This window comes from Chlorocebus sabaeus, chromosome 10, assembly GCF_047675955.1.
Source record: "Chlorocebus sabaeus isolate Y175 chromosome 10, mChlSab1.0.hap1, whole genome shotgun sequence".
In the NCBI taxonomy this organism is placed as follows: domain Eukaryota; kingdom Metazoa; phylum Chordata; class Mammalia; order Primates; family Cercopithecidae; genus Chlorocebus; species Chlorocebus sabaeus.
Window position 1 is genome coordinate 24600772 of NC_132913.1, and position 25439 is coordinate 24626210.

The following is a 25439-nucleotide window of genomic DNA, read 5'->3' on the forward strand; positions in this document are numbered from 1 at the left end:
CGGACCAGACCGGGCTCAAACCGGTTTTCACCACATCAAACCCGACCAGAACAGCTCAAACCATATCAAACCGGACCAAACCGGTTGAAACCAGTTTTTGACCCGGCTCAAACCGGACTCAAACCAGACCAGACTGGCTCAAACCGATTTTGACCAGCTCAATACAGACCAGGATCGCCTCAAACCGGTTTTGGCTGGCTCAAACCAGACTCAAACCTGACCAGGACGGGCTGAAAATGATTTTGACCGGATCAAACCACATCAGACCGGCTCAACCAGATCAAACCGGAACAGAGCGGCTCAAACCACACTCAAACCGGACCAGACCGGGTGAAAACGGTTTGGACCGGCTCAAACCGTACCAGACGAGACCGGCTCACAGCGGATCAAACTGGACCAAGAACGGCTCAAACACGATCAATCCGAACCAGGACCTTCTAGACCGGCGCAAACCGGATTTTAACCGGCTCAAACCAGACTCAAACCGGTTTGGACCGGCTGAAACCGGATCAAACCGTACCAGACTGGCTCAAACCCGTTTGACCAGCTCAAACCGGACTCAAAATCGTACCAGACCGCCTCAAACTGGTTTTGCCCGGCTCGAACCGGACTCAAACGGGTTTTGACAGGATCAAAGCGGACCAGACCGGCTCAAACCGGTTTTGACCGGCTCCAATCGGACTCAAACCAGACCAGAGCGGGTCAAACCGGTTTTGACCACCTCACACCGGACCAGAACGGCTCAAACCCAATTTTGACCAGATGAAACCGGATTCAAACCAGACAAGACCGCTGAAAATGGTTTTTGACCGGCTCAAACCGGACCAGACCGGCTCAAACTGGTTTTTGACCAGCTCAATACGGACCAGATCGGCTCAAACCGGTTTTGACCAGCTCAAACCAGACTCAAACCTGACCAGACGGGCTGAAAATGATTTTGACCGGCTCAAACCCAGACCCGGACCGGCTCAAACTGCACCAGACCAGCTCAAACCAGACTCGAACAGGACCAGACCGGCTGAAAACGGTTTTGAACCGGCTCAAACCGGACTGAAGCCAGACCAGACCGGCTCAAACCGGACCAGACCCACTAGACCAGCTAAAACCGGTTTTGACCGGCTCAAATTGGAGCAGACCGCCACAAACCGGTTTTGACCATCTCATACCGGACTCAAACCGGACAGGACCGCCTCAAACGGTTGTTCGACCGGCTCAAATCCTTCCAGACCGGCGCAAACCGGATCAGAATGGCTCAAACCTGTTTGGACCGTATTCAACCGGCTCAAACCGGTTTTGACAGGCTCAAGCCGGACTCAAACCAGACCAGATCGGCTCAAACCCTGTTTTGACCGGCTCAAACCGGACCAGACCAGCTGAAAATCGGTTTTAACCGCCTCAAACCGGACCAGACCGGCTCAAAACAGACCACACCGGCTCAGACCGGGTTTGAGCGGCTCAAACCGGACTCAAACCAGACCTGACTGGCTCAAACCGGTTTTGACCGGCCTCAATACATACCAGACCGGCTCAAACCGGTTTTGACCGGCTCAAACCGGACCCGACCGGCCTCTAACCGGTTTGGATCGGCTCAAACCAGAACAGACTGGCTCAACCGGATCAAACCGGAGCAGACCGGCTCAAGCCTGAATCAAACCGGACCAGACTGGCTCAAAACGGTTTTTTACCGGCTCAAACCGGACTCAAACCGGACCAGAACGGCTCAAACCGGTTTTTGACCTGCTCAAACCAGGTTAGACCAGAACGGCTTAAACGGATCAAACTGGAACAGACCGGCTCAAACCGGATAAATCCGAACCAGACCAGCTAGACCGACTCAAACCTGTTTTGACCGGGGTCAAATCGTACTCAAACCGGTTTTTGGCCATTTCAAATCGGATAAAACAGGACCAGATGGGCTCAAAACTGTTTGGAGCATATTCAACCGGCTCAAACCGGTTTTCACCGGCTCAAACACGACCAGACCGGCACAAACCAGTATGGTCCGGATGAAACCGGACTCAAACCGGACCAGACCGGCTATAAACGGTCTTGAACAGCTCTAACCTGACCAGACCGGCTCAAACCGGATCAGTCTGGCTCAAACCGGACTCAAACCGGACCAGACCGGCTCATACCGGTTTTGACCACCTCAAACCCGGACAGAAAGGCTCAAACCGGATCAAACGGGACCAGACCAACTCAAATCGGATGAAACTGGTCCAGGCCGGCTCAAAGCGGACCAGACCGGCTCAAATCGGTTTTGAACAGTTTAAATCGAATCAAACCGGAGAAGACTGGCTCAGAGACGGGATCAAACCGGACCAGGGACCGGCTCAAACCGGATCAATCCGAACCAGAGCAGCTAGACCGGCTCAAACCGGTATTGATCGGCACAAAACGGACTCAAACCGGTTTTGAATGGCTCAAACCATAATCAAACCGGACCAGACTGGCTCCAACCGGATCAAACCGGACCAGGACCGTCTCAAACCGGTTTTGACCGGCTCAAAGCTGACCAGACCCGCTCAAAACGTACCACAACGGCTCAAACCGGTTTTTTACTGGCTCAAACTGGTCTCAAACCGGACCTGACCAGCTCAAACTGGTTATGAAACGGCTCAATACACACCAGACCGGCTCATACCAGAGCACACCGGCTCAAACCTGTTTGGACCGGCTGAAACCATAACAGACGAGACCGGCTCACACCACATCAAACTGTACCAGCACGGCTCAAACCGGATCAATCCGAACGAGACCTTCTAGACCAGCTCAAACCAGATTAACCCGGCTCAAACCGGACTCAAACCGGTTTGGACCGGCTCAAGCCGGATCAAAACCGGACCAGACTGTCTCAAACCCATTTTGACTGGCTCAAAACCGGACTCAAACTGGACCAGACTGGCTCAAAACCGATTTTGAGCAGCTCAATACGGACCAGATAGCCTCAAACCGGTTTTGACGGGCTCAAACCGGACTCAAACCTGACCAGATTGGCTGAAAATGGTTTTAACCGGCTCAAACCAGACCAGACCGGCTCAAAAACAGACCACACTGGCTCAGACCGGTTTGACCGGCTCAAACCGGACTCAAACCAGACCTGACTGGCTCAAACCGGTTTTGACCGGCTGAATACGTACCAGACCAGCTCAAACCGGTTTTTGACCAGCTCAAACCAGACCCGACCGGCTCAAACTGGTTTGGATCGGCTCAAACCAGACCAGACCGGCTCAACCGGATCAAACCGGAGCAGACCAGCTCAAGCCTGATCAAACCGGACCAGACCGGCTCAAAACGGTTTTGACCGGCTCAAACCGGACTCAAACCGGACCAGACCGGCTCAAACCAGATGTTGACCGGCTCAAACCCGACCAGAAACGCCTCAAACCGGACTCAAACCTGACCAGATTGGCTGAAAATGGTTTTTAACCGGCTCAAACCAGACCAGACCAGCTCAAAACAGACCACACTGGCTCAGACCCGGTTTGACCAGCTCAAACCGGACTCAAACCAGACCTGACTGGCTCAAAACCGGTTTTGACCGGCTCAATACGTACCAGACCAGCTCAAATCGGTTTTGACCAGCTCAAACCAGACCCGACCGGCTCAAACTGGTTTGGATCGGCTCAAACCAGACCAGACCGGCTCAACCGGATCAAACCGGAGCAGACCGGCTCAAGCCTGATCAAACCGGACCAGACCGGCTCAAAACGGTTTTGACCGGCTCAATCCCGGACTCTAACCGGACCAGACCGGCTCAAACCGGATTTGACCGGCTCAAAACCCGACCAGAACGGCTCAAACCGGACTCAAACCTGACCAGACTGGCTGAAAATGGTTTTAACCGGCTCAAAACCAGACCAGACCAGCTCAAAACAGACCACACTGGCTCAGACCCGGTTTGACCAGCTCAAACCGGACTCAAACCAGACCTGACTGACTCAAACCGGTTTTGACCGGCTCAATACGTACCAGACCAGCTCAAACCGGTTTTGACCAGCTCAAACCAGACCCGACCGGCTCAAACTGGTTTGGATCGGCTCAAACCAGACCAGACCGGCTCAACCGGATCAAACCGGTGCAGACCGGCTCAAGCCTGATCAAACCGGACCAGACCGGCTCAAAAACGGTTTTGACCGGCTCAAACCGGACTCAAACCAGACCAGACCGGCTCAAACCAGATTTGACCGGCTCAAACCAGGCCAGACCCTGAACAGCTCAAACCGGATCAAACCGGAACAGACCGGCTCAAACCGGATCAATCCGAACCAGACCAGCTAGATGGAGTCAAACCAGTTTTGACCGGCTCAAACCGTACTCAAACCGGGTTTTGGCCATCTCAAACCAGACCAGACTGGCTCGAACCAGTTTTGACAGGCTCAAACTGGACTCAAACCGGACCAGACTGGCTCAAACCGATTTTGACCAGCTCAATACGGACCAGAGAGCCTCAAACCGGTTTTGACCAGCTCAAACCAAACTCAAACCGGACCAGACCGGCTCAAACCGTTTTTGACCGGCTCAAACCACACCAGACCGGCTCAACCGGATCAAACAGGAGCAGACCGGCTCAAACCGAACTCTAACCATACCAGACCGGCTGAAAACGGTTTTTGACCGGCTCAAACCGGACCAGGACCGCCTTAACCAGACTGAAACCGGAGCAAGACCGGCTCAAACTGGCTCAAACAGCAACCACACGGGCTAAAACCGGATGAAACCGTACCAGACAGCCCCAAACTGGATCAATCTGAACCAGAACGGCTAGACAGGCTCAAACCAGTTTTCACCGTATCAAACCGGACTCCAACCAGTAAAGATCGGCTTTAACCATATCAAACCGGACCAGACTGGCCCAAAATGGATCAAACCGGACCAGAACGATTCAAACTGGTTTTGACCGGCTCAAACCAGACCAGACAGGCTGTAACCGGACCACACCAGCTCAAACCAGTTTTGACCAGCTCAAACCAGACTCAAAACTGACCCAGACCGGCTCAAACCGGTTTTTCACCAGTTCAATACGAAAAAGACCGGCTCAAACCTGTTTTGACAGTTTTAGACTGGCTCAAACCTGTTTTCGACCGGCTCAAACCCGACCAGAACGGCTCAAACCGGATCAAACCGGACCAGACCGGCTGAAACCTGTTATGGCCGGCTCAAACCGGACTCAAACCCAACCAGAATGGCTGAAACCTGTTTTGACCGGCTCAAACCAGACCAGACCGGCTCAAACCAGTTTTGACTAGCTCAAAACCGAACAGATCGGCTCAAACCGGTTTTGACCGGCTCAAATTGCGGCTCAAATTGGACTCAAACTGAACCAGACCGGCTCAAACCTTTTTTGATCGGCTCACACCACACCAGACCGGCTCAACCGTATCAAACCGAACCAGACTGGCTAACCAGACTCAAACCGGAGCAGACTGGCTGCAACCGCCTCAAAACAGACCAGACGGGCTCGAACTGGATCAAACCGGACCAGACCGGCTAGACGGACTCAAACCGGTTTTGACTGGCTCAAACCGGACTCAAACCAGTTTTGACCGGCTCTAACCATATCAAACCGGACCAGACTGGCTCAACCCTCATCAAACCGGACCAGACCAGCTCAAACCGGTTTTGACTGGCTCAAACCGGACCAGAGAGGGTCATACCAGACCACATCGGCTCAAACCAGTTTTGACAGGCTCAAACCGGACTCAAACCTGACCAGACCGGCTGACAATGGTTTTGACCGGCTCAAACCAGACCAGACCGGCTCATACTGGAACAGACCGGCTCAAACCGGTTTCAAACCGGACCAGACCAGCTGAAAACCGTTTTGACCGGCTGAATCCGGACTCAAACAGGACCAAACCGGCTCAAACCGGACCAGAACGACCAGATAGGCTAAAACCGGTTTTGACCAGCTCAAACCGGACCAGACCGGCTCAAACCTGTTTTGACCATATTAGACTGGCTCAAACCGGTTTCAACAGGCTCAAATCGGACCAGACCGGCTCAAACTGGTTGAAACCGGACCAGACCAGCTGAAACCTGTTTTGACCGGCTCAAACTGGACTCAAACCGGTTTGGACCGGCTCAAACCGGACTCAAACCGGACCAGACCGGCTCAAACCGGTTTGGACAGGCTCAAACCGGACTCAAACCAGACTAGACTGGGTCAAACAGATTCTGACCAGCTGAAACAGGACCAGAACGGCTCAAACAGATTTTGACCATCGCAAACCAGGCCAGACCAGCTCAAATCGTATCAAACCAGACCAGACCGGCTCAAATCGGCTGAAACCATGCAAGACCGGCTCAAGGCAATTTTGATCGGCTCAAACCAGACTCAAATGGGTTTTTAATGGATCAAACAGGACCAGACAGGCTCAAACCGGTTTTGAACGGCTCAAACCGGACTCAAACCAGACGAGATCGGCTCAAACCGGTTTTGACCTGCTCAAACCAGACTCAAACCCGTTTTGACCGGCTCAAACCCGACCACACCAGCTCAAACCGGTTTTGACCATCTTAAACCGGACCACACCAGCTCAAACCGGTTTTGACCGGCTGAAAGCGGACCACACCAGCTCAAACCGTTTTCGACCGGCTTAAACCGGACTAAACCGGTTTTGACTGGATCAAACCAGGCCAGACCAGACCGGCTCAAACCGGATCAAACCGGACCCGACCGGCTCAAAATGGATAAATCTGAACCAGACCAGCTAGACCGGCTCAAACAGGTTTTGACCGGCTCAAACCAGACTCAAACCGCTTTTCACCGTCTCAAATCGGATCAAACCGGACCAGACCGGCTCAAACATGTTTTGACCATATTAGCCAGCTCACACCGGTTTCGACAGGCTCAAACGGGACCAGACCGCCACAAACCAGATCAAACCGGACCAGACCGGAAGAAAGCTCTTTCGACCGGCACAAACCGGGCTCAAACCGGTTTGGACCGGCTCAAAGCAGACTCAAACCGGACCAGACAGGCTCAAACCGGTTTTGACCGGCTCAAACCAGACCAGAATGGTTCAAACCGGACCACACCGGCTCAAACCGGTTTTGACTGGCTCAAACCGGACTCAATCCTGACCAGACCGGCTCAAACCGGTTTTGACCAGTTCAAAACTTACAAGACCGGCTGAAACCTGTTTTTGACCGTTTTAGACTGGCTCAAACCGGTTTCGACCAGCTCAAACCGGACCAGACCGGCTTTAACCAGCTCACACCGGACCAGACCGGCTACAACCTCTTCAACCGGCTCAAACCAGACTTAAACGGGTTTTGACTGCATCAAAACGGACCAGACCGGCTCAGACAGGTTTTCACCAGTTGAAACCGGACTCAATCCGGACCAGACCGGCTCAAACTGGTTTTCGCCGGCTCAAACCGGACCAGACCAACTCAAATCGGATGAAAGCAGTCCAGACTGGCTCAAACCGGACCAGACCGGCTCAATCCGGTTTTGACCAGTTTAAATCGAATCAAACCGCACCAAACCGGCTCAGACCGGATAAAACCGGACCAGACCGGCTCAAACCGGATCAATCCGGACCAGAGAAGCTAGACCGGCTCAAACCGATTTTGACTGGCTCAAACCGTATCAAACCAGAGCAGACTGGATCCAACCGAATCAAACCGGACCAGACAGGCTCAAACCGGTTTTGACCAGCTCAATATGGACCAGATCGGCTCAAACCGGGTTTGACCGGCTCAAACCGGACTCAAACCGGTTTTGACCGGCTCAAAGGGGATCAAACCGGACCAGATTGGTTCAAACCCGTTTTGACCAGCCCAAACCGGACTCAAACCAGGCCAGACCAGCTCAAACCGGTTTTGACTGGCTCAAATCGGACTCAAAACGGACCAGAGCGGTTCAAACCGGTTTTGACTCCCTCACACCGGACCAGAATGGCACCAACCGGTTTTGACCGCATCAAACCGGATTCAAACCGGACCAGACCGGCTGAAAATGGTTTTGACCGGCTCAAACCGGACCAGACCGGATCAAACCGGTTTTGACCAGCTCAAAACGGACCAGATCGGCTCAAACCGGGTTTGACCGGCTCCAACCAGACTCAAACCGGTTTTGACTGGGACTAACCGTACCTAACCAGACCAGACTGGCTCAAACCGGATCAAACCGGACCAGACCGGCTCAAACCGGTTTTGACCGGCTCAAACCGGACCAGACACGAACAAACCAGACCACACTGCTGAAAACGCTTTTGACCGGCTCAAATCGGACTCAAACCAGAACAGACTGGCTCCTACCGGCTCAAAACGGACCAGATGGGCTCGAAGTTGATCAAACCGGATCAGACAGGCTCAAACCGGATCATTCCGGACCAGACCGGGTAGATGGCTCAAACCGGTTTTGTCCGGCTCAAACCGGACTCAAAACGGTTTTGACCGGCTCTAACTCTATCAATCCAGACCAGACTGGCTGAAACCGGATCACACCAGACCAGACCGGCTCAAACCGATTTTGACCGGCTCAAACCAGACAAGACAGGAACAAACCAGACCACACCGGCTCAAACCGGTTTTGACAGACTCAAACCGGACTCAAACCTGACCAGACCGGCTGAAAATGGTTTTGAAAAGCTCAAACCAGACCAGACCAGCTCAAACTGGACCAGACCAGCTCAAACCGGACTCAAACCGGACCAGACCTGCTGTAAACGGTTTTGACGGGCTCAAACCGGACTGAAACCAGACCAGACTGGCTCAAACCGGACCAGATTGACTAGACCGGCTAAAACCGGTTTTGACCGGCTCAAATCAGACGAGACGGTCACAAACCGGTTTTGACTGTCTCATACCAGACTCAAACAGGACAAGACCGCCTCAAACCGGTTTCGACCAGCTCAAACCCTTCCAGACCAGGTCAAACCGGATCAGAACGGCTCAAACCTGTTTGGACCGTATTCAACCGGCTCAAACCAGTTTCGACGGGCTCAAGCCGGACTCAAACCGGACCAGACCGGCTCAAACCTGTTTTTACCGGCTCAAACCGGACCAGACCGGCTCAAAACAGACCACACTGGCTCACAACAGGTTTGAACGGCTCAAACCGGACTCAAACCAGACCTGACTGGCTCAAACCGGTTTTGACTGGCTCAATACGTACCAGACTGGCTCAAACCGGTTTTGACCGGCTTAAACCACACTAAAACGGTTTTGACCGGATCAAACCAGGCCAGACCAGACCGGCTCAAACCGGATCAAACCAGACCCGACCGGCTCAAAATGAATAAATCTGAACCAGACCGGCTAGACCGGCTCAAACAGGTTTTGACCAGCTGAAACCAGACTCAAACCGGTTTTCCCTGGCTCAAATCGGATCAAACCGGACCAGACCGGCTCAAACCTGTTTTGACCATATTAGCCGGCTCAAACCGGTTTTGACTGGCTCAAACCGGACCAGACCGGCTCAAACCGGATCAAACCGGACCAGACTGGCTGAAACCTGTTTTGACGGGCCCAAACTGGACTCAACCCGGTTTGGACCGGCTCAAAGCAGACTCAAACCGGACCAGACTGGCTCAAACCGGTTTTGACTGGCTCGAACCGGACTCAAACGGGTTTTGACCAGATCAAACCGGAACAGACCGGCTCAAACCAGTTTGAGCGGCTCAAATCGGACTCAAACCGGACCAGAGCGGTTCAAACCGGTTTTGACCACCTCACACCGGACCAGAACGGCACAAAGCGGTTTTGATCAGATAAAACCGGATTCAAACCGTACCAGACCGGCTGAAAATGGCTTTGACCGGCTCTAACCGGACCAGACAGGCTCAAACCGGTTTTGACCAGCTCAATATGGACCAGATCGGCTCAAACCCGTTTTGATCTGCTCAAACCGGACTCAAACCACACCAGACCGGCTCAACCAGATCAAACAGGACCAGACCGGCTCATACCGGACTTAAACCGGACCACAACGGCTGAAAACGATTTTGACTGGCTCAAAGCGGACCAGACCATCTTAACCGGACTCAAACCAGACCAGACCGGCTCCAACAGGATCAAAACGGAGCAGACGGGCTCGAACTGGATCAAACCGGACCAGGCAGGCTCAAACCGGATTACTCCGGACCAGACCGGCTAGACGGGCTCAAACAGGTTTTGACCAGCTGAAACCGGACTCCTACCAGTTTTGACCAGCTCTAACCGTATCAAAACGGACCAGACTGACTCAAACCGGTTTTGATTGGCTGAAACCGGGCCAGACAGGAACAAACCAGACCACACCGACTCAAACCAGTTTTGACAGGATCAAATCGGACTCAAACCTGACCAGACCGGCTGAAAATGGTTGTGATCGGCTCAAACCAGACCAGACCGACTCAAACTGGACTAGACCAGCTCAAACCGGACTCAAACCAGACCAGACCTGCTGAAAATGGTTTTGACTGGCTCAAACCGTATCAAACCGGACCAGACCTGCTCAAACCAGACCAGACTGACTAGATCGGCTAAAACCGGTTTTGACCGGCTCAATTCGGACCAGACCGTCACAAACCGGTTTTGACCGTCTCATACAGGACTCAAACCGGACAAGACCGCCTCAAACCGGTATGGACCTGCTCAAACCCGTCTAGACCGGCTCAATCCGGATCTGACCGGCTCAAACCTGTTTGGACCGTATTCAACCGGCTCAAACCGGTTTTGACGGGCTCAAGCCGGACTCAAACCGGACCAGACCAGCTCAAACCAGTTTTGACCGGCTCAAACCGGACCAGTCCAGCTGAAATCGGTTTTAACCGGCTCAAACCAGACCATACCAGCTCAAAACAGACCACACCGGCTCAGACCGGGTTTGTCCAGCTCAAACCAGATTTAAACCAGACCTGACTGGCTCAAACTGGTTTTGACCGGCTCAATACGTACCAGACCAGCTCAAACCGGTTTTGACTGGCTCAAACAGGACCCGACCGGCTCAAACCAGTTTGGATCGGCTCAAACCAGACCAGACCGGCTCAACCAGACCAAACCAGAGCAGACCGGCTCAAGCCTGATCAAACCGGACCAGACCGGCTGAACCTGTTTTCACCAGCTCAAACCGGACTCAAACTGGACCAGAATGGCTGAAACCTGTTTTGACCGGCTCAAACTGGACTCAAACAGGACCAGACCGGCTCAAACCTTTTTTGACCGGCTCACACCACACCAGACCGGCTCAACTGAATCAAACCAGACCAGACCGGCTAACCAGAATCAAACCGGACCACACCAGCTGAAAACGGTTTTGATCGGCTCAAAGCAGACCAGACCATCTTAACAGGACTCAAACCGGACCAGACAGGCTCAAACCGGATCAATCCGGACCAGACCGGCTAGATGGGCTCAAACCGGTTTTGACCGGCTCAAACCAGACTCAAACCGGTTTTGACCGGCTCTAACCGTATCAAACCGTTCCAGACTGGCTCAAACCGGATCAAACCGGACCAGACAGGCTCAAACCGGTTTTCACCGGCTCAAAATGAACCAGAGAGGATCTAACCGGACCGCACAGACTCAAACCGGTTTTGACAGGCTCAAACCAGACTCAAACCTGACCAGAACAGCTGAAAATGGTTTTGACCGGCTCAAACCAGACCAGACCGGCTCAAACTGGAACAGAGCAGCTCAAACCGGACTCAAACCGGACCAGAATGGCTGAAAACCGTTTTGACCGGCTGAATCCCGACTCAAACCAGACCAGACCGGCTCAACCGGATCAAACCGGTGCAGACCGGCTCAAGCCTGATCAAACTGGTCCAGACCGGCTCAAAACAGTTTTGACCGGCTCAAACCAGGCCAGACCAGAATGGCTCAAACCGGATCAAGCCGGAACAGACCGGATCAAACCAGATCAATCCGAACCAGACCAGCTAGACCGACTCAAACCAGTTTTGACCGGCTCAAACCGTACTCAAACCGGTTTTGGCCGGCTCAAACCGGATCAAACAGGACCCGTCAGGTTCAAACCTGTTTGGAGCATATTCAACCGGCTCGAACCGGTTTTCACCAGCTCAAACCGGACCAGAACGACACAAACCGGTTTTGACCGCATCAAACCAGATTAAAACCGAACCCGACCAGCTGAAAATGGTTTTGAACGGCTCAAACCGGCCAGACCGGCTCAAACTGGTTTTGACCAGCTCAGTACGGACCAGATCGGCTCAAACCGCGTTTGACCGGCTCATACCAGTTTGGACCTGCTCAAACCCATCCAGACCGGCTCACAACGGATCAGACCGGCTCAAAGCAGTTTGGACCATATGCAATCAGCTCAAATCGGGTTTGATAGGCTCCAGCTGGACTCAAACGGGACCAGTCCGTCTCAAACCGGTTTTGACCGGCTCAAACCGGACCAGACCAGCTCAAACTGGTTTTGACCGGCATAAACCGGACTAAACCGGTTTTGACCGGATCAAACCAGGCCAGACCAGACCGGCTCAAACCGGATCAAACTGGACCCGACCGGCTCAAAATGGATAAATCTGAACCAGACCGGCTAGACTGGCTCAAACAAGTTTTGACCGGCTCAAACCGGACTCAAACCGGTTTTCACCAGCTCAAATTGAATAAAACCGGACCAGACTGGCTCAAACTTGTTATGAACATATTAGCCGGCTCAAATCAGTTTCGACAGGCTCAAACCGGACCAGACCGGCTCAAAGCGGATCACACCGGACCGGAACGGCTGAAACATGCTTTGACCAGCCCAAACCGGGCTCAAACCGGTTTGGACCGGCTCAAAGCGGACTCAAACCGAACCAGACCGGCTCAAACCGGTTTGGACCGGCTCGAACCACACTCAAACGGGTTTTGACCGGATCAAACCGGACCAGACCAGCTCAAACCAGTTTGACCGGCTCAAATCGGACTGAAACCGGACCAGAGCAGTTCAAACCGGTTTTGACCGCCTCACACCAGACCAGAAGGGCACAAACCGGTTTTGACTGGATCAAACCGGATTCAAACCGGAACAGACCGGCTGAAAATGGTTTTGACCAGCTCAAACCGGACCAGACCAGCTCAAATCGGTTTTGACCAGCTCAATACGGACCAGATCGCCTCAAACTGGTTTGGACCGGCTCAAACCACACCAGACCGGTTCAACCGGACTGGCTCAAACCGGTTTTGATCGGCTCAAAACGGACCAGACCGGCTCAAACCGGTTGTAACCGGCTAAAACAGGACCAGACCGGCTCAAACCAAACCATACCGTCTCAAACATGTTTTGACCGGCTCGGTTTTCACCAGATCAAACCGGACCAGACCGGCTCAAACCTGCTTTGACCACATTACACCGGCTCAAACCGGTTTCGACAGGGTCAAACCGGACCAGACCAGCTCAAATCGGTTCAAACCGGACCAGACTGGCTGAAACCTGTTTTGACCGTCTCAAACTGGACTCAAACCGGTTTGGACCGGCTCAAACCGGACTCAAACCGGACCAGACCGGCTCAAACCGGTTTTGATAGGCTCAAACCGGACTCAAACTGGACTAGACCGGGTCAAAGCGATTTTGACCGGCTGAAACAGGACCAGACCGGCTCAAACAGATTTTGACCGTCGCAAACCGGGCCAGACCGGCTCAAATCGTATCAAACCGGACCAGACCGACTCAAACCGGCTCAAACCGTACAAGACCGGCACAAGGCGATTTTGACCAGCTCAAACCCGAGTCAAATGGCTTTTTAACGGATCAAACAGGACCAGACCGGCTCCAACCGGTTTTGAATGACTCAAACCGGACTCAAACCGGACCAGACCGGCTCAAACCGGTTTTGACCGGCTAAAACCAGACTCAAACCGGTTTTGACCAGCTCAAACCGGACCACACCAGATCAAACCGGTTTTGACCGGCTTAAACCGGACCACACCAGCTCAAACCAGTTTTGACCAACTCAAACCGGTTTTGACCTGCTCAAACCCGACCAGAACGGTCAAACCGTAACAAACTGGACCAGACCGGCTGAAACCTGTTTTGACCGGCTCAAAAAGGACTCAAACCGGACCAGAATGGCTGAAACCTGTTTTCCCCGGCTCAAACCGGACCAGACCGGCTCAAACCGGTTTTGACCAGCTCAATACGGACGAGATCGGCTAAAACCGGTTTTGACTGGCTCAAACTGGACTCAAACAGGACCAGACCAGCTCAAACCTTTTTTGACTGGCTCACACCACACCAGACCGGCTCAACCAGATCAAACCGGACCAGACCGGCTGAAAACGGTTTTGATCGGCTCAAAGCGTACCAGACCGTCTTAACCGGACTCAAAAAGGACCAGACCGGCTCCAACCGCCTCAAAACGGACCAGACGGGCTTGAACTGGATGAAACCGGACCAGACACACTCAAACCGGATCAATCCGGACCAGACCGGCTAGACGGGCTCAAACTAGTTTTGACCGGCTCAAACTGGACTCAAACCGGTTTTGACCAGGTCTAACCGTATCAAACCGTTCCAGACTGCCTCAAACCGGATCAAACCAGACCAGACCGGCTCAAACCGGTTTTGACTGGCTCAAAACGGACCAGAGAGGATCTAACCGGACCACACCAACTCAAATCGGTTTTGACAGGCTCAAACCAGACTCAAACCTGACCAGACCAGGTGAAAATTGTTTTCACCGGCTCAAACCAGACCAGACTGGCTCAAACTGGAAGAGACCGGCTCAAACCAGACTCAAACCGGACTAGACCGGCTGAAAACCGTTTTGACCAGCTGAATCCAGACTGAAACCAGACCAGACCAGCGCAGCCGGATCAAACCGGTGCAGACCGGCTCAAGCCTGATCAAACTGGACCAGACCGGCTCAAACCGGTTTTGACCGGCTCAAACCAGACTCAAACCGAACCAGACCAGTTCAAACCGGTTTTGACCGTCTCAAACCAGGCCAGACCAGAACGGCTCAAAACGGATCAAACTGGAACAGACCAGCTCAAACCGGATCAATCCGAACCAGACCAGCTAGACCGACTCAAACCAGTTTTGACCGGCTCAAACCGTACTCAAACCGGTTTTGGCCGGCTCAAACCGGATCAAACAGGACCCGTCGGGTTCAAACCTGTTTGGAGCATATTCAACCGGCTCAAACCAGTTTTCACCGGCTCAAACCGGACCAGACCGGCACAAACCGGGTTTGACCGGATGTACCCAGACTCAAACAGGACCAGACTGGCTATAAACAGTTTTGAACGGCTCTAACCCGACCAGACCGGCTCAAACCGGACCAGACCGGCTCAAACTGGACTCAAACCGGACCACACCGGCTCATACCAGTTTTGACCAGCTCAAACCCAACCAGAACGTCTCAAACTGGGTCAAACGGGACAAGACTGGTTGAAACCTGTTTTGAGCGGCTCAAACCGGACTCAAACCGGACCAGACTGGCTCGAACCTGTTTTGACCGGCTCCAACCGGACTCAAACCGGACTGAATGGCTCAAACCGATTTTGACCCGTTCAATACGGACCAGATAGCCTCAAACCGGTTTGACCAGCTCAAACTGGACTCAAACCAGACCAGACCGTCTCAAACCGTTTTTGACTGGCTCAAACCACACCAGACTGGCTCAACCAGATCAAAGCAGAACAGACCGGCTCAAACCGCACTCAAACCGGACCAGACCGGGTGAAAACGGTTTTGACCAGCTCAAACGGGATCAGACCGCCTTAACCGGATTCAAACCGGACCAGACCGGCTCAAACCGGCTCAAAACGGACCACACGGGCTCAAACGGGATCAAACCGAACCAGACCAGCTGAAACCATATCAATCCGGAACAGACCGGCTAGACGGGCTCAAACCGGTTTTCACCGGCTCAAACCGGACTCAAACCGGTAAAGAACGGCTCTAACCGCATCAAGCCGGACAAGACTGGCTCAAAACGGATCAAACCGGACCAGTCTGGTTAAAACCAGTTTTGACCGGGTCAAACCGGACCAGATTGGCTCAAACCGGACCACACCGGCTCAAACCGGTTTTGTCTGGCTCAAACCAGACCAGACAGGCTGAAACTGGACCACACCAGCTCAAACCGGTTTTGACCGGCTCAAACCAGACTCAAACCTGACCAGACCGGGTCATACCGGTTTTCACCAGTTCAATACGAACAAGACCGGCTCAAACCTGTTTGGACCGTTTTAGACTGGCTCAAACCGGTTTTGACCGGCTCAAACCCGACCAGAAGGGCTCAAACCAGATCAAACCAGACCAGACCGCCTGAAACCTTTTGACCTTCTCAAACCAGACTCAAACCAGACCAGAATGGCTGAAACCTGTTTTGACCGGCTCAAACCGGACCAGACCGACTCAACCGTATCAAACAGGAGCAGACCGGCTCAAACCGAACTCTAACCGTACCAGACCGGATGAAAACGGTTTTGACCGGCTCAAACCGGACCAGACCGCCTTAACCAGACTGAAACCGGAGCAGATAGGCTCAAAACGGCTCAAACAGGACCACACGGGCTCAAACCGGATGAAACCGGACCAGACCGCCTCAAACCGGATCAATCTGAACCAGAACAGCTAGACGGCCTCAAACCGGTTTTCACCATCTCAAACCAGACTCAAACCAGTAGAGACCGGCTCTAACTATATCAAACCGGACCAAACTGGCTCAAAATGGATCAAACCGCACCAGACCGGTTCAAACCGGTTTTGACCGGCTCAAATCGTACCAGACAGGCTGAAACCGGACCTCACCAGCTCAAACCAGTTTTGACCGGCTCAAACCAGACTCAAACCTGACCATACCGGCTCAAACCGGTTTTCACCAGTTCAATACGAACAAGACCGACTCAAACCTGTTTTGACAGTTTTAGACTGGCTCAAACCGGTTTCAACCGGCTCAAACCCGACCAGAACCGCTCAAACCGGATCAAACCGGACCAGACCGGCTGAAACCTGTTTTGACCAGCTCAAACCGGACTCAAACCAGACCAGAATGGCTGAAAACTGTTTTGACCGGCTCAAACCAGACCAGACCGGCTCAAACCGGTTTTGACCAGCTCAATACGGACCAGATCGGCTCAAACCGGTTTTGGCCAGCTCATATTGGACTCAAACCGGACCAGACAGGCTCAAACCTTTTTAGACCAGCTCACACCACACCAGACCGGCTCAACCGGATCAAACCTGACCAGACCGGCTAACCGGACTCAAACCGCACCACACCGGCTGAAAATGGTTTTGATCGGCTCAAAGCGGACCAGACCGTCTTAACCGGACTCAAACCGGAGAAGACTGGCTGCAACCGCCTCAAAACGGACCAGATGGGCCCGAACTGGATCAAACCGGACCAGACCGTCTGGACGGGCTCAAACCGGTTTTGACTGGCTCAAACCGGACTCAAACCGATTTTGACCAGCTCTAACCATATCAAAGCGGACCAGACTGACTCAAACCGGATCACACCGGACCAGACCAGCTCAAACCGGTTTTGACCAGCTCAAACTGGACCAGAGAGGGTCATACCAGACCACACCGGCTCAAACCGGTTTTGACAGGCTCAAACCGGACTCAAACCTGACCAGACCGGCTGAAAATGGTTTTGACCGGCTCAAACCAGACCAGACCGGCTCAAACTGGAACAGACCGGCTCAAATCGGTCTCAAACCGGTCCAGACCAGCTGAAAACCCCTTTTGACCGGCTGAATCCGGACTCAAACAGGACCAGACCGGCTCAAACATGTTTTGACCATATTAGACCAGCTCAAACCGGTTTCAACAGGCTCAAACCGGACCAGACTGGCTCAAACCGTTTCAAACCGGACCAGACCAGCTGAAACCTGTTTTGACAGGCTCAAACTGGACTCAAACCGGTTTGGACCGGCTCAGACCAGACTGAAACCGGACCAGACCGGCTCATACCTGTTTTGACAGGCTCAAACCAGACTCGAACCGGACTACACCGGGTCAAACCGATTTTGACCCGCTGAAACAGGACCAGACCGGCTCAAACACATTTTGACCATCACAAACCGGGCCAGACCGGCTCAAATCATATCAAACCAGAACAGACCGGCTCAAACCAGCTCAAACCATGCAAGACCGGCTCAAGGCGATTTTGATCGGCTCAAACCGGACTCAAATGGGTTTTTAATGGATCAAAGAGGACCAGACCGGCTCAAACCGGTTTTGAACGGCTCAAACCGGACTCAAACCGGACCAGACCGGCTCAAACCGGTTTTGACCTACTCAAACCAGACTCAAACCGGTTTTGACCGGCTCAAACCCGACCACACCAGCTCAAACAGGTTTTGACCGGCTTAAACCGGGCTAAACCGGTTTTGACCGTATCAAACCAGGCCAGACCAGACCGGCTCAAACCGGATCAAACCGGACCCAACCGGCTCAAAATGGATAAATCTAAACCAGACTGGCTGGACCGGCTAAAACAGGTTTTGACCGGCTCAAACCAGACTCAAACCGGTTTTCACCAGCTCAAATCGGATCAAACCAGACCAGACCGGCTCAAACATGTTTTGACTATATTAGCCGGTTCACACTGGTTTCGACAGGCTCAAACCGGATCAGACCGCCACAAACCGGATCAAACCGGACCAGACCGGCAGAAAGCTCTTTTAACCGGCACAAACTAGTCTCAAACCGGTTTGGACCGGCTCAAAGCAGACTCAAACCGGACCAGACAGGCCCAAACTGGTTTTGACCGGCTCAAACCGGACCAGAATGGCTCAAACCGGACCACACCAGCTCAAACCGGTTTTGACCGGCCCAAACCGGTCTCAAACCTGACCAGACCGGCTCAAACCGGTTTTGACGGTTCAATACGAACAAGACCAGCTCAAACCTGTTTTGTCCATTTAGACTGGCTCAAACCGGTTTCGACCGGCTCAAACCGGCTCACACCGGACCAGACCGGCTCCAACCTCTTTGACCGGCTCAAACCAGACTTAAACGGGTATTGACTGGATCAAACCGGACCAGACCGGATCAGACAGGTTTTCACTGGCTGAAACCGGACTCAATCCGGACCAGAACGGCTCAAATCGCATCAATCCGGACCAGAGAAGCTAGACCGGCTCAAACCAGTTTTGACCAGCTCAAAACGGACGCAAACCGGTTTTGACTGGCTCAAACCATATCAAACCGGACCAGACTGGCTCCAACCAGATCAAACCGGAGCAGACAGGCTGAAACCGGTTTTGACCAGCTCAATACAGACCAGATCGGCTCAAACCGGGTTTGACCGGCTCAAACTGGACTCAAACCACTTTTGACTGGCTAAAAGCGGATCAAACCAGACCAGACTGGCTCAAACCCGTTTTGACTGGCTCGAAGCGGACTCAAAGGGGTTTTGACCGGAACAAACCGGACCAGACCAGCTCAAACCGGTTTTGACCGCCTCAAACCGGACCAGAACGGCACCAACCGGTTTTGACCGCATCAAACCGGATACAAACTGGACCAGACCGGCTGAAAATGGTTTTGACCGGCTCGAACCGGACCAGACCGGCTCAAACTGGTTTTGACTGGCTCAAACCAGACCAGACAAGAACAAACCAGACCACACCAGCTGAAACCGGTTTTGACAGGCTCAAACCGGACTCAAACCTGACCAGACAGGCTGAAAATGGTTTTGACCAGCTCAAACCGGACCAGACCGACTAGACCGGCTAAAACCGGTTTTGACCGGCTCAAATCGGACCAGACCGTCACAAACCGGGTTTGACCGTCTCATACCGGACTCAAACCGGACAAGAACGCCTCAAACCGGTTTGGAGCGGCTCAAACCCGTCCAGACTGGCTCAAACCGGATCAGACCGGCTCAAACCTGTTTGGACCGTATTCAACCGACTCAAACCGGTTTTGATGGGCTCAAGCCGGACTCAAACCGGACCAGACCGGCTCAAACCGGTTTTGACTGGCTCAAACCGGACCAGACCGGCAGAAATCGGTTTTAACCGGCTCAAACCAGACCAGACCAGCTCAAAACAAACCACACCAGCGCAAACCGGACTCAAACCAGACCTGACTGGCTCAAACCGGTTTTGACTGGCTCAATACGTACCAGACCAGCTCAAACCAGTTTTGACCGGCTCAAACCGGTTTGGATCAGCTCAAACCAGACCAGACCATCTCAACCGTGTCAACCCAGAGCAGACCGGCTCAAGCCTGATCAAACCGGTCCAGACCACCTCAAACCGGGTTTGACCGGCTCAAACCGGACTCAAACCAGACCAGACCGACTCCAACCGTCTCAAAACGGACCAGACGGGCTTGAACTGGATCAAACCGGACCAGACAGGCTCAAACCAGATCACTCCGGACCAGACTGGCTAGACGGGCTCAAACCGGTTTTGACCGGCTCAAACCGGACTCAAACCGGTTTTGACCTGCTCTAACCGTATCAAACCGGACCAGACTGGCTGAAAACGGATCAAACCAGACCAGACCGGCTCAAACCGGTTTTGACCGCCTCAAACCGAACCAGACAGGAACAAACCAGACCACACCAGTTCAAACCTGTTTTGACAGGCGCAAACCGGACTCAAACCGGACCAGACCTGCTCAAACCGGACCAGACTGACTAGATCTGCTAAAACCGGCTTTGACCGGCTCAAATCGGACCAGACCGTCACAAACCAGTTTTGACCGTCTCATACCGGACTCAAACCGGACAAGACCGCCTGAAACCGGTTTGGACCGGCTCAAACCCGTCCAGACCAGTTCAAACCGGATCAGACCGGCTCAAACCTGTTTGGACTGTATTCAATCGGCTCAAATCGGTTTTGATGGACTCAAGCCGGACTCAAACTGTACCAGACCGGCTGAAATCGGTTTTAACTGGCTCAAACCGGACCAGACCGGCTAAAAACAGACCACACGGGCTCAAACCGGGTTTGACCAGCTCAAACCGGACTCAAACCAGACCTGACTGGCTCAAACTGGTTTTGACCGGTTCAATACGTACCAGACCAGCTCAAACTGGTTTTGACCAGCTCAAACCAGACCCGACCGTCTCAAACCTGTTTGGATCCGCTCAAACCAGACCAGACCGGCTCAACCGGATTAAACCGGAGCAGAACGGGTCAAGCCTGATCAAACCGGACCAGACCAGCTCTAACCAGTTTTGACTGGCTCAAACTAGACTCATACCAGTTTTGACCGGCTCAAACCGGACCACACCAGCTCAAACCAGTTTTGACTGGCTTAAACCGGACCACACCAGCTCAAACCGGTTTTGACTGGCGTAAACCAGACTAAACGGGTTTTGACCGGATCAAACCAGGACAAACCAGACTGGCTCAAACCGGATCAAACCAGACCCGACTGGCTCAAAATAGATAAATCTGAACCAGACCGGCTAGACCGGCTCAAACAGGTTTTGACCGGCTCAAACCGGACTCAAACCGATTTTCACCGGCTCAAATCGGATGAAACCGGACCAGACCGGCTCAAACCTGTTTTGACCATATTAGGCCGGCTCAAACCGGTTTTGACAGGCTAAAATCGGGCCAGACCGGCTCAAAACGGATCAAACCGGACCAGACCGGCTGAAACCTGCTTTGATCGGCCCAAACCGGGCTCAAACCAGTTTGGACCGGCTTAAAGCGGACTCAAACCGGACCAGACCAGCTCAAACCGGTTTTGACCAGCTCGAACCGGACTCAAACAGATTTTAACCGGATCAAACTGGACCAGACCAGCTCAAAACGGTTTGACCTGCTCAAATCAGACTCAAACTGGACCAGAGCGGTTCAAACCGATTTTGACCGCCTCACACCGGACCAGAAGGGCAAAAACCGGTTTTGACCGGATCAAACCGGATTCAAACTGGAGCAGACCGGCTGAAAATGGTTTTGACCGGCTCAAACCGGACCAGACCGGCTCAAACTGGTTTGACCAGCTCAATACGGACCAGATCGGCTCAAACCGGGTTTGACCGGCTCAAACCGGACTCAAACCGGTTTTGACTGCATCTAACCGTATCAAACTAGACCAGACTGGCTCAAACCGGATCAAACCGGACCAGACCGGCTCAATCCAGTTTTGACCAGCTCAAACCGGACCAGACAGGAACAAACCAGACCACACCGGCTGAAACCGGTTTTGGCAGGCTCAAACTGGACTCAAACCTGACCAGACAGGGTGAAAATGGTTTTGACCGGCTCAAACCAGACCAGACCGGCTCAAACTGGACCTGACCGGCTCAAATCGGGCTCAAACCGGACCTGACCGGCTGAAAACGGTTTTGACCGGCTCAAACCGTACTCAAACCGGACTAGACTGGCTCAAACCTTTTTTGACCGGCTCAAACCACACCAGACCGGCTCAACCGGATCAAACGGGACCAGACCGGCTCAAACCGGACTCAAACCGGACCACACCGGCTGAAAACAGTTTTGACTGGCTCAAAGCGGACCAGACCGTATTAATCGGACTCAAACCAAACAGAACGGCTCCTACCGGCTCAAAACGGACCAGACGGGCTCGAACTGGATCAAACCGGATCAGACAGGCTCAAACGAGATCACTCCGGACCAGACCGGCTAGACGGGCTCAAACCGGTTTTGTCCAGCACAAATCGGACTCAAACCGGTTTTGACCGGCTCTAACCGTATCAAACCGGACCAGACTGGCTCAAAGCGGATCCCACTGAACCAGACCGGCTCAAACCGGTTTTGACCGGCTCAAACCAGACCAGACAGGAACAACCCAGACCACACCGGCTCAAACCGGTTTTGACAGTCTCAAACCGGACTCAAACCTGACCAGACCGGCTGAAAATTTTTTTGAAAAACTCAAACCACACCAGACCGGCTCAAATTGGACCAGACCAGCTCAAACCGGACTCAAACCGGACCAGACCTGCTGAAAACGCTTTTGACTGGCTCAAACCGGACTCAAACCGGACCAGACCGGCTCAAACCGCACCAGACGGACTAGACCGGCTAAAACCGGTTTTGACCGGCTCAAATCGGACCAGACCATCACAAACCAGTTTTGAATGTCTCATAACAGACTCAATACGGACAAGAACGTCTCAAACCGGTTTTGACCAGCTCAAACCGGTTTGGATCAGCTCAAACCATACCAGACCAGCTCAACTGGATGAAACCGGAGCAGACCAGCTCAAGCCTGATCAAACCGGTCCAGACCAGCTCAAACCGGTTTTCACCAGCTCACACCGGACTCAAACCAAACCAGACCGGCTCCAACCGTCTCAAAACGGACCAGACGGGCTCGAACTGGGTCAAACCGGACCAGACCGGCTCAATCCAAATCCCTCCGGACTAGACCGGCTAGAAGGGGTCAAACTGGTTTTGACTGGCTCAAACCAGACTCAAATCGGTTTTGAACGGCTCTAACAGTATCAAACCGGACCAGACTGGCTCAAACCGGATCAAACCGGACCAGACCGGCTCAAACCGGTTTTGACCGGCTCAAACCGGACCAGACAGGAACAAACCAGACCACACCGGCTCAAACCGGTTTTGACAGGCTCAATCCGGACACAAACCTGACAAGACTGGCTGAAAACGGTTTTGACCGGTTCAAACCAGCCTCAAACTGAACCAGACCTGCTCAAACCGGAACAGACCGACTAGATCTGCTAAAACCGGTTTTGACCGGCTCCAATCGGACCAGACCATCACAAATCGGTTTTGACCGTCTCATACTAGACTCAAACCGGACAAGACCGCCTCAAACCGGTTTGTACCGGCGCAAACCCGTCCAGACCAGCTCAAACCGGATCAGACCGGCTCAAACCTGTTTTGGACAGTATTCAATCGGTTCAAATCGGTTTTGACGGGGTCAAGCTGGACTCAAACTGACCAGATCGGCTGAAATCGGTTTTTAACTGGCTCAAACCGGAGCAGACCGGCTCAAAACAGATCACACTGGCTCAAACCGTGTTTGACCATGTCAAACCGGACTCAACCAGACCTGACTGGCTCAAACCGTTTTGACCGGCTCAATACGTACCAGACCAGCTCAAACGGTTTTGACCGGCTCAAACCGGACCCGACCGGCTCAAACCAGTTTGGATCGGCTCAAACCAGACCCGACCGGCTCAACCGGATCAAACCGGAGCAGACCGGCTCAAGCCGGATCAAACCGGACCAGACCGGCTCAAACCGATTTTGACCGGCTCAAACTTGACTCAAACCAGTTTTGACCGGCTCAAACCGGACTCAAACCGGTATTGACTGGCTCTAACGCAATCAAACCGGACCAGACTGGCTCAAACCGGACCACACCGGCTCAAACCGGATTTGACCGGCTCAAACCGGATTCAAACCTGACCAGGACCGGCTCAAATCGGGTTTGACCAGTTCAATACGAACAATACTGGCTCAACACCTGTTTTGACCATTTTAGACTGGCTCAAACCGGTTTCGACCGGCTCAAACGGACCAGACCGGCTCAAACCGGGTTTTACCGGCTCAAATCTGACTGAAAACCGCACGGGACCAGCTCAAACCGGTTTTCAGCAGCTGAAACCTGACCAGACTGGCTCAAACGGATCAAACTGGACCAGACAGGCTCAAACCGTTTTTGACCGGCTCAAACCGGACCAGAGAGGCTCAAACCAGACCTCGCGATCAAACCAGACCAGACCGGCCTAAACCAGCTCAAACGGACCAGACTGGCTCAAACCAGTTTTGACCGGCTCAAAACGGACCAGACCGGCTCAAACCGGTTGTAACCAGCTTAAACGGGACCAGACCGGCTCAACCAAACCATACCATCTCAACCTGTTTTGACTGTCTTGGTTTTCACCGGCTCAAACCAGATCAAACTGGACCAGACCGGCTCAAACCTGTTTTGACCATATTAGACCGGCTCAAACCGGTTTTGACAGGCTCAAACCGGACCACACTGGCTCAAAACAGTTCAAACTGGACCAGACCGGCTGAAACCTGTTTGACCGGCTCAAACTGGACTCAAACCAGTTTGGACTGGCTCAACCGGACTCAAACCAGACCAGACCGGCTCAAACCGGTTTTTGACAGGCTCAAACCGGACTCAAACCTGACTAGACCTGGTCAAACCTATTTTGACCTGCTGAAACAGGACCAGACCGCTCAAACAGATTTTGACCGTCGCAAACCGGGCCAGACCGGCTCAAATCGTATCAAACCGGACCAGACCGGCTCAAACCATCTCAAACCGTACAAGACCGGCTCAAGGCGATTTTGACCAGCTCAACCGGAGTCAAATTGGGTTTTTAACGGATCAAACAGGACCAGACCGGCTCAAACCGGTTTTGAACGGCTCAAACCAGACTCAAACTGGACCAGACCTGCTCAAACCGGTTTTGACCGGCTCAAACCGGACTCAAAACCGGTTTTGACCGGCTCAAACTGGACCACAACAGATCAATCCGGTTTTGGCCGGCTTTAAAGCAGACCACACCAGCTCAAACCGGTTTTGACGGCTTAAACCGGTTTTGACCTGCTCAAACCCG